Raw genomic sequence first — 10,989 nt, forward strand, 5'->3', positions numbered from 1 at the left:
TTCCCCTGTATATTTACAAATAATGCATGATGAATTTCTCGCCAATTGGCTTGCTCATGCAACGGTTCCACATTATGATACCTTGGTAACTTAGTCGACCATCTTATGGTAATTTTGCTCGGGAAAATAATCTAAAATAATCTCTAAAAATTGGAATAGGAAAAGAACAAAATTGAATTTTCGAAAAAGCGCTTAAAGGTGCACACCCCCATGCTACAAACTAATTCTTTGCCATATTTCATGAAAATCGGTCGAAAGGTCTAGGTGCTATGCGTGTCACAGAGATCCTGACAGAGAGAGAGAGAGAGAGAGAGAGAGAGAGAGATCCAGACAGAGAGACTTTCAGTTTTATTATTAGTAAAGATTAAAAAAAAGATAAAGATAAAGACAAAAAAAAAGTTGGGGAATTTTATAAGAAAATTCGGCTATTTGGGGGAAAAAAAAATTTCAAGAGACAAAAATATTAGAGGAAGTCGATTCATTTTATGAAAATATTAGAGGAAAAATAATTTTTGAATTTGGGGAATTTTGATAGAAAACATCGCTTTTTGGGGAAAAGTTGGAAGGAAATTGGGGAAATCTGGATTTGACCATCTGGCAACACTGGGCTTCCCTGGCTGGGATTGGTGAGTGATACGTCTCGATCAGCAAGTGACAATTCCTCCGACAGCCCCGTCAAAACAACAACCTTTCGGAACGTGTTGGAACAAAATTTCTGCGGATTAAAAAAATTCTCCCCGCCTCAGCTCCCATAAATTGGCATCCAGAACACAATCCAGACGGTTAACTCAGCAGAAAGTTTCTTCCCTTCTCATAACGCAGCGAAACTAATCCCGCCTGACTTTTTGGACGAGTTAATATATGTACACAATTCTTCCATCCCACACCACCAAACAGCAACGCAATCACCGTCACGGATACGATTACAAGACTGCAAGTGTGATATTTCTCACTCTCTGCGGTTTGAAGTTTTCCTTTTCTTTTGTTCGGATGAGTCACGTTTAATGGATCGGCCTGATTATCCCCATTTTTCCCTCTCTGTAATGCGGATTTATAATGGGATATAAGGATAATGAGATTTTTTTTTTCTTCCCTCTTATTCAGATCTGCATACAGTACTGCTGAGATCGACTGTTTCATCCTTTTTAACGGGAGAATGGGTTTTGATTAGCTCTCTCTCGGAATAAATCAGCGGAAATGGGTTTTGGAGCTGGAAATGGGGATTAACTGCAAAAGGTTTCGGGCGATATGGCTTGCTTTAAAATCCCTCTTCGGTGGAGCCTTGAAAATTAAGAGCTGGATATTTAAGCAACTATATATTCACTAAGGGACTCTGGAGATAATAAATGTGCTTCATTTGGCTGGTATAACACTATCTGATAACATTACATCAGTTCAACAATGTATCGAAATACACACTACTGAAATTACCGACTATAATTCACGATTTTCCTCAAAATGTATTATTTATATTACTGATGATAATGACATTAAATGAAATTTTTGTAATTAACAAAAGTGTTAAAAATCAAAATTGAAAATTAAAAAAAAAAAAAAAATACCACTGGTGTCTGATTCCAAATAAAAATTTTTAAAAAATTATTTAAGTTTCCATTTCAAAAAGTTAAGGTTATTTTTCCCAACATAAAAACGGGCGTAAAATGTTTGGGACAGATTTTTAAAAAACTAAATACAAACGAAAATTACATGATGATTCAACGTAAACACAGGTTCAATACATGAAATACACCGCCAGCTCAGGTCACTCGTCTGGTCTGCGCTAATTCTATATTAGCTACCAGTTTGTTTGGCACTCTTGGCTTCCTTAAGAGGTTTTCCATCTCCAGCTCAGTCACTTTCCTATGCCGGGCTGATGAGTGCTAATAAGCACGAAACTGCAGTCCTCGGCTGGAAATGACTGAGCTGCGGTGTATTTCATGTATTTCTGCTTTAAACCTTGGCTATTAGGCGGTAATTTACTGAATACAGATTCAATGTTTACCAAGAACGCCGGTCACATTTTCCGGAGGGGGGGGGGGGGGAATGTAACCCCGAATATTTTACTGATTGATAAAATATGAGCATGCACAAACCTACATCTAATGACTAGGTATACTCCAAAGTTAAAGAAAACTATTTGCAACTCTCCACTTTTTGCCAAATAAAACTATTTTTTAGCAGATTAAATTGACCTTACATGATAGCTCCCCTAATTTTTATTTTTGCGCCGTAAAACAACGTTAAAAATTGCAATAAGAATTGCAAACACATGCTTAATGGTTACAAGGAAACCCTTTTTAAATGCAAAAACAAATTAATTAAAAGAAAATAAATATTGAGGGGTGAAAACTTTTTTTTCTTCTGCGAAACACGCTATATACATTTCTTATTTTATGTTTGTGTAATCTTAACGTTGTATTTACGATTTCAATTTAATTAGTTTTACCAAATTCTTGAAGCAAGAATGGAGCTTTTGGATAAAAATGCGCAAACACCAACAGATTTTCTTTGACTTTTCTGGAATCTGTACGTAAAACACCGAGAAAAAAACTTCACATTACTCTGAATTTCAAATATTTTGGGAGAAAAATCATCTTTAAATTATGTCAAAGGATGTGTAAAAGAAAACTGAACGCGACTATTATGGAAACAAACTCCTGATCTCTGAGTGCACACATCTCTGAACTAATATTCGGTCTGAGAGTTTAGAGTAAAATGTTCTGACTCAATTAATATTAATATGTCATACCTCATTATAATATTTTTCATGCCTCTCCGCGCGTATTTCACGCAATTAAAAACGGAAATATGCATAAAAAATTCAGTCAAAAGCTCACTCTTTGTATTTTATATAAAAATTTAACATCGTATTCCAAAAAGCATTAGGAATGTTTTAAATATGTTCGATTAAATGTTCTATATCTTTAAATTTAGACTGTTGAACATTATAAATGTTTAAAATCAAAATAGTAGGCATTTCTTCTTTCTGTAAGTTTCTTTATTGCATTGATTAATATTAATGGTCTTCTCCGTTTCGTGTGTTTCACTCCTTCAAAATGAATTTCGTTCCTCTAAAAAATGTCAAGGAGTATTTCCACGCCTTGAGGAAAACACCTAGCGATACTGAACTCGTGATAGGCAACAAAGAATTTAGAGAAATGTTAATATGTATAAGAATTGTTCGAGCGTACTGCAGAACTTTGAAGTTCCGTTTTATACGCATCAATAAATGGAGAGAGCTATTGAGGAGAAGATAACCTATATCGCTCGCGCGCGTTAGGAAGAGTGCTACAATTCGAAATTTTTAATTTTCCTTTTGTTTATTTATTTATTTTGGCAAGAAAGGCCTTCAATGGTCGTTACCTTCTTTGGGAAATAATGCGATTTTTTTGTTCCAATATTAAACACTGGAGAGCACTACTGTTAAAAATTCAGGAAGATTTTCTGGTAATTGTTACTGTAAAATGGTGGACTTACAGCATCGCTGATTTTTAAGGTAATTTATACCGGAGAAATAAGCGATCCCAGCTCCAATTGGTTGCTGTGGCCTACCGAGGAAACCGTAAGATTTTACTGTAATATTTGATTTTTATGGTAATAGTTATTGGCAACATATGGATGCCAGTAACAATTACCGTAAATTTTCTGGAAAATTTTTAACAGTGCGGACAGCGAACTTACTATTCTAGATGCAAATTGCCTAAAGAGTTCAACTACAAACGCTTCTCCTGTAAAAATTCATTTCTTCGTACTGTGTCACTCTTCTTCCAAATGAACGATAAATTAAAAAAAGAATAGTTAATAAAACGAACTGATGTGGGCCTTACATGACTTCCTTTTACTCCAATTTAATGTAATTTCTCTATTATTGGTAATTTTAATGTGACTCAATCAATAGTTTACTCTCTAAATATCACCAACAGTGGCCAAATTAAAACCAGATTTTTTTTTAAAGGCAAATTTGTTGCCAAGTTGGCGACAAAACTTGGCGACCAAAAGACTGGCGATAGATCGCCAAGTGTCCGCCAAATTGTAACACCACTTGAGTTTACATCGAAATTATAAATGATTTCCTCCCCAAAAGGGACAAAAGACCCCCTTAGAAACACCCAAATACAACCAAAAGGGGAGGTACACAACTAGACTTCACTAGGAGTCTACCTACCAAATTTCAACTTTCTAGGACATACCGTTCTTGAGTTATGCGACATACATACGCACATACATGCGTACAGACGTCAGGAGAAAACTCGTTGTAAACTAACTCGGGAATCGTCAAAATGAATATTTCACGCGTCTATACATTCTGAGACACTTATCCACATATGGTCGAGCCGAAAAAAAACTACATTCATTCGGGGGTGAGCAAAATGGAAATGAAGGTCGATTTTTGAGTGAAAATGTTTTTCGCGAATACAATTCTTCCTTTTTTGTAAAAGGAAGTAAAAATGAGCATTTTGAAAAAATCTTAGTACTTTAAAAAATTTTACTGCGACGAAGTTACAAATGTATATTATTGCATCATCGAAAACAATATCGGAATAAAGAATAATAAATTTCACAAGACAGCATCCAATTTTTAATAAATTAGTGTAAAAGCACCTATTTTCGCGAGGTTTTAATTTTCTGGAGCTCGTCGTAATCGCGGAAATGTAAACATCGCGAAACATTTTTTTCTCTCGACTTTGCTCTGTGAAAGCGCGAAATTTTCAACTCGCGAAATCGCTGTTATCTTTCATTTTCGCGAAAATTACACTTCGCGGAAAATAAGTGATTTTACAGTACAAGTCGTTTTATGGCAAGTCTACTTTTTGTTATTGCAAGAGGTTAAGGGATTGCATTTCAATAAACTCAAAATTACTGTTCGGAGCTAAAACTTGATCTCTTAAACAACAGGATTTTCAATTTTCTCGATTCTAAATTTTTGACATCTAAAATGATCATACAAATGAGTATGCATTGTTTACGGATCTCACTTTGGGATTAGGTTAACGTTTATATTTCGCGCCTTGTCAACTCCTATTGTACTTTTTATTGGTCACACCAGTCACATGACTTTTTAATATTGTTGAGTATCGGATTCAAAAATGAGCACAGAACCTTGATCTTTATGTTCATCGGAAATTTTGGTTTGTTTTTTTTTTTATTCATTTTTTTTTCATTTTTTAAATATTGTCAAATGCTTCCAGGATTTAAAAAAGAATTAACGATTTTTCAAACTTTTAACAAACTAAAATACGCAATTATCACGCAACGGTAAACGTTCGTCTGTAATATTTTTTTCTCACAAAACCATCAAGAATACATGAAAGCTCAAAACAATTTGATAACTTTAAATATTCTCATATATATAATAGAGAGTTCACTGATCGAGTAACGCTCCTGACGTCATCAACAATGAAACTTGCACCACGGCATGACAACGTGATAATATTTCTTGTTTGTGTTTGACAGGCAGTGAAATTCTTTATTTTGACAAGGCCGAACTGAATCCGGCAATTTAACTGTTTTACTGGTAAAAATGTCATTTCAGGGGAATAAAGAAACCAAGAAGTGGTCAACAATCCACTGGAGTTCGGTTAAAATTTCAACCATCAAAATATCACCAAACAAGCAATGGGGTCGTTTCCCAAATTTTAAAAGTATTTTTTTCTGAAAGAGCACGCTTAAAAACATAGGATCAGACCATTTTTTAAATAATTTGTTTAAGTTTAATATTTTTAAAAAAATTACTCAAATCGGCACGCTTTTAATGTTTATGCTTCTGTCCGATGACATCACAAATGATGAAATGCCATTCTGTGTTGCCATTCACAAAGCAAAATATTTAATCCGCATCTTTACTCAAGTGTATTGGCAACGATAGGGTTGATAGCAAGCGTAGAGCGCAATTTTAATTCGCTTCTTGATTATCATAACGTGGAATAGCGCAAAATCGCGGTAGAAAGATGCGGCAAATTGCATCATTTGTGATGTCATCAAGATCACGCCTTGTTTCAATAATCGGGCACATTAAAAAAATAATTAAAAAATAACTGTTGGGAAAATGAAAGTATTTTCTGGGTCCATGTTATTTTTTTATTTTTTATTTTTTGCTTATTCTACCAATTTTAGTGACAAAAAGCACTATTTTTGACTGAAGGAAACAACCCCATTGCTCTGTTCAAATGGAAAAGTAATTTTCATCCGTCATATCTTGACGGGCGACTTTCTAGTAAGATGAGATCTATCAACACTTTCTCGTTTCAAGAAAGTATCTCAATTTCTTTCGCAGGTATTTGTGTATGAAATCTGATTAAAAATAATAGTATTGTATTCAAAATTAAATCACTGTCGCCTTCTCTTTTTCCAAAAAATAAATAAATAAATAAATAAATAAATAAATAAATAAATAAATTTGAATTTTTGGCATCTTGAATTCAAATTATGTTTTTCGCAATAACGAGCGTGTGTATGTATGCGCGTGTTTTTGTGTAGGCGCATGTGTGTGGGTGCGTGCGTGTGTGTGTGTGTGTATGTATGCATGCGTGTGCATGTTGTGTATGCAGTGCTGTGTGTGTACGCGCGTGTGTGTGTACGCGCGTGTGTGTGTAGGCGTTCGTGTGTGTGTATGTGTATGTGTGTGTAGGTGTGTGAGTTTGTATGTGCGTGTGTGTATGCTCGTGTGTGTAGGATATTGACGTAACCTGGAGACGGCTTTCGCTATAGGAGCAGCATCGTGAGGAGCCGGTCGACGGTGATGGTGCGGAGGGTGGCGGTGGGAAAATAAAATGATAGGACGCCAAAAAACAGTCAAGTGAGAACAATAAGCAATCGTGATTGCTCAAAAAAATAGTTAAAGCGAGCAATACATTAACGCAATAAACTGCAGCGAAAACTATCTAAGACTTGTACTTCGATATATAAACCAGCAAAACCTGACTGTTCAATCTGACATCAAATATGAAATCTGAAAAAGAAAACTAAACTTTACGCAATAAATTTTAGAAATATGGAATAATTACTCGGCTGCAATTTTTGATTGGAAATGAATTCGGCAGAAACGAAATCAAGTATTATTTATGTATTTGTCTTTTCTTTGGAATTCCCCACTTTCAAAACAGACTGCTCAACTCATAATGAAAAAGTCACTTACCTATCAGAAGATGCTGGAATGATTTTTCTACGCTCAGCAATCAGGGATCAGTTAATTCCACAAATATTGTTCCGAAAACGATCTTTATGTTCGCATAAAAAGCACGTTCTGTTGTGAGAACTCAGTGAGATCGATCGATTTCGGAGTCATGTCGCTTAAAATTTCCGCCGCAGATGCTCACGTGAAAAGAGAACTCAGTGACTCCTACTAACTTGCGAACACCCGGAGAGGACAATGGTCGGCGTTTGACTGAGGAGAGGAGTAAAATTGCTCCTTCTCCACGGCGCTTGCGCTTTTTTAGGGTTGCTGTAAAGTGGCTTCGTCGCCAAGCGCTTTGGCGGACATGTTCCCTTGTTGGTAAACATTGCGGTTTTCTTTTTTCATATTCGGTGACTTTGAATGCAGCTGTGAACAAATCCGTTGACTTTTCAGTCTTATTTGTGTGGGGTGGGGGGGGGGGGGGAGGGAGGGAAAAGGATGTTTCTGCGTCTTCCGCTCCAGGTTATCTTTTAAAGGTAATTTTTGTCCAAATTCTAGAAATTTAAGTTTTTTTCCACTTTTTTTTCTTTCTCTTTTTTCTCCTCTTTTTTCTTTAAAAATTGAGCTCAACACATTTTAAGAACGAAACTAAAACATTAGGATAAAATCAAAACGCAATTTTTTGCTCAAAGTTATTTATGTGCTTTTTTTATTTTTATTTTTATTTATTTTATTTTATTTTATTTTATTTTTATTTCATTTCATTTTATTTTTTTATTTCATTTTATTTTATTTTATTTTATTTTTTGAGGAGAAGATGGGGGGAGAGGGAGGTTGATTTGGAACGAAAACCTTTTTTCTCTTAAAGTAATTTTCTTACGTTGCAAAATGAGTATCGCCTTTAAAAATTCACGGAGCGTTTATATATGTCCTATTGCTTCTTGTAGACAGGTGTAGACAACAAATATCTTGTGTTAATTTGACTCAATAAATACCGACGTTTATTTTTATTTATTTATTTATTTATTTATTTATTTATTTTTTTTGGTGCTTGCTTTTTTTAAATATAATTATTTTTATTTATTTATTTGTTCATTTATTTATTTATTTATTTATTTATTTATTTATTTATTTATTTATTATTTTTATTTATTTATTTATTTATTTATTTATTTATTTATTTATTATTTATTTTTATGTATTTATTTATTTATTTGCATTTTACTTTCTTTATTTTCTTCTATTAAACCAATTTCAAACATCAGATCATGGAATTAAATATTATTGGACTTGCTTTTTGAAACTCATGATGAATATGTTTGATGATTGATTTGATGGAAAATATTGAGACAAAATTCTGACAGTAAATGATGGATGAAAAACAACATATTTATTGACAGGGTTACCTTTTGTTTAAAAAAATAATTTAAGGGACAAAGTGTGTGATACTAGTCTTTGCTAATCTACCACACAACTTATCTAGTTACTGAATAGATTGCCGAACTTAAACCATATGTGATTTCTGTTTAGGGACACCATCTTTTGAGTAACTAGATAACTAGAGCGGTGGATTGCATGCTAGACTAATACTAGCACAATAACTCTTAACTCGGTGTCTAAATGATAAGCGAATTTTGTTTCCTCGTGCCCACTAAACTACAAAACGTGTTATGAAAAACCCACTAAAAACCAGCTTGACACCATCTATTGAGTAACTAGATAACTAGAGTGGTGGATTGCATGCTAGACTAATACTAGCACAATAACTCTTAACCAGTGTCTAAATGATAAGCGAATTTTGTTTCCTCGGGCCAAAACTAAACTACAAAACGTGTTATAAAAAACTCACTAAAAACCAGCTTGCGCTTTTCCCGTGGAAGAATAATATTAAATAGCTTTAAATCTTTCTCAAAAATAATTCAAACCAATATTATATCAATACTCATTTTTACGTACATGGAACTACCTAAGAAGTTGTTTTTGATGAAATTTGACGACAGAAAGTGTGCCAATTAAATTGGTATTAAATTTTAATTAGTTAATTAAATTTCATAAGAAAAAAACTTCACCATTGAACCTTGTGTTTACTTTTTTTTTTTTTTTTTTTGACTTCAAAATCGGAAAAATAATTGATCAAGTGGGGGTTGGGTGAAGCATAGAACTTGCATATCCTGGCTGAGATCTTTCAAACAAAATCGATTTGTTTAAATCAAACTGTTCCTTCCAAAGTTATTGGGAGGAGGGAGAGAGAGTAGGCAGAGACAGAGACTAGCAAACACGTGTTTTCTTCAGCTGATAATAGTACTAATTTTAAATTCGTTATTTTTAAATATTTGTTAAGTTCAATTTTTTTATTAAAATTTTCACTTCAACGCCATTTTAAAAGTGTTTTTTCACTTTAAAATAAATAAAACATTTACAAAAAATTTCGCTCATAAAAGACGCAAATGATGATATTCAACTTTTACTTGAAAAGTTAGTTCAAAAACTTAATTTTTCTCCCGTAGTATATGCTGAGAGTTTATTTTTCTACTCTTTCTTTTTCTTTTGTTTCTTTTTTTCTTCTGCTTTATATATATATATATATATATATATATATATATATATATATATATATATATATATATATATATATATATATATATATATATATATATATATATATATATATATATATATATATATATATATATAATCACCTTTTGATCTGTTAAAGATTTGTAGAAGCTCGCATAAACTTTATTCATCTGCATCATTGTAAGAAATTAAGAGAGAAACATAAAACTTACTTTATATGCTCTTTTAAATAAAATTAGCAAGTGTTCTCAAAAAAAAAAAAAACTTAGAGCAAATATTCATTACCTTCTGTAGCGTAAAAGTTAAGTTTCCCTGAGTCTCCATTACGTTCAGGGGGGGGGGGGGGAAGTCACCCCTAACACCGTCTTTCATTGGTCAGCAACCCCTTTCAGTTGATCCCAAGATCAAAGGTGATACTGAAAGAGGGTCACCGGAAACGAAACTTTGGGTTCCCACTTCCGCTGTGTAAGATAAACCAAAATACACGCGATAAAGTAGTTTGCCATCTAAAAATTGCACATTTTACCCCAAACTAGATATAGTGAACGCTATGAAATGTAATTTTGATTCAAATTAATTATGCATCAATATGTGTTAAATATGCATCATTGTGAAATTTTAAACAAAAATTTAACATAGTATATGTATTTTTCATTAATTGTGTTTAATACGTAATTATATAATTAACCGCGTTTGTTAGATATTTTTGGTAGGGGAATGTAGGAGAAATGGAGTGGTACATTATTACTTCCTTTTACAACAAAGGATGTATTGTATTCGCGCAAAAAACTTCACTCAAAAATCGACCTTAATTTTCATTTTACTCACCCCCGAATGAATATTGAGGGTTTTTTCGACTCGACCGCACGTCGATAAAGGCCTAAGAAAGTATAGACACGCGAAATATCCATTTTCACGATTCCCAAGTTAATTACAACGAGTTTTTTCGTGACGTCTGTATGTATGTGCGTATGTGCGTATGTGTGTATGTATGTCGCATAACTAAAGAACGGTATGTCCTATAAAGTTGAAATTTGGTACGTAGACTCCTAGTGAAGTCTAGTTGTGCACCTCTCTTTTTGGTTGCATTCGGGTGTTTCTAAAGGGGTCTTCTGCCCTTTTTTGGGGGGAAATCATTGTTGATTTCGACGCAAACTCAAGTGGTGTTATAATTTGATGGACACTTGGCGATATATCGCAAGAGTTTTTTCGCCAAGTTTTGTCACCAACTTGGCGACAAAGTTGGCGATTTTTTTTTTTAAATCAGATTTTAATTTAGCCATTGTTGGTGTTATTTA

At 33.5% G+C, this 10,989-nt stretch overlaps 1 protein-coding gene across 1 annotated transcript in view; it reads right to left on the bottom strand.

Annotated features, from left to right (window-relative positions):
- LOC129219898 (LIM domain only protein 3-like) overlaps positions 1-7,386 on the bottom strand; it is a 54,511-nt gene extending 47,125 nt beyond the window's left edge. The window contains exon 1 of the mRNA XM_054854212.1: positions 7,136-7,386. The gene's annotated coding sequence lies outside the window, so the exon portion shown is untranslated. The remainder of the gene's footprint in view (positions 1-7,135) is intronic.
- Positions 7,387-10,989: the final 3,603 nt, after the last annotated feature.

The sequence above is a fragment of the Uloborus diversus genome, chromosome 4 (assembly GCF_026930045.1).
Source record: "Uloborus diversus isolate 005 chromosome 4, Udiv.v.3.1, whole genome shotgun sequence".
Taxonomy (NCBI): domain Eukaryota; kingdom Metazoa; phylum Arthropoda; class Arachnida; order Araneae; family Uloboridae; genus Uloborus; species Uloborus diversus.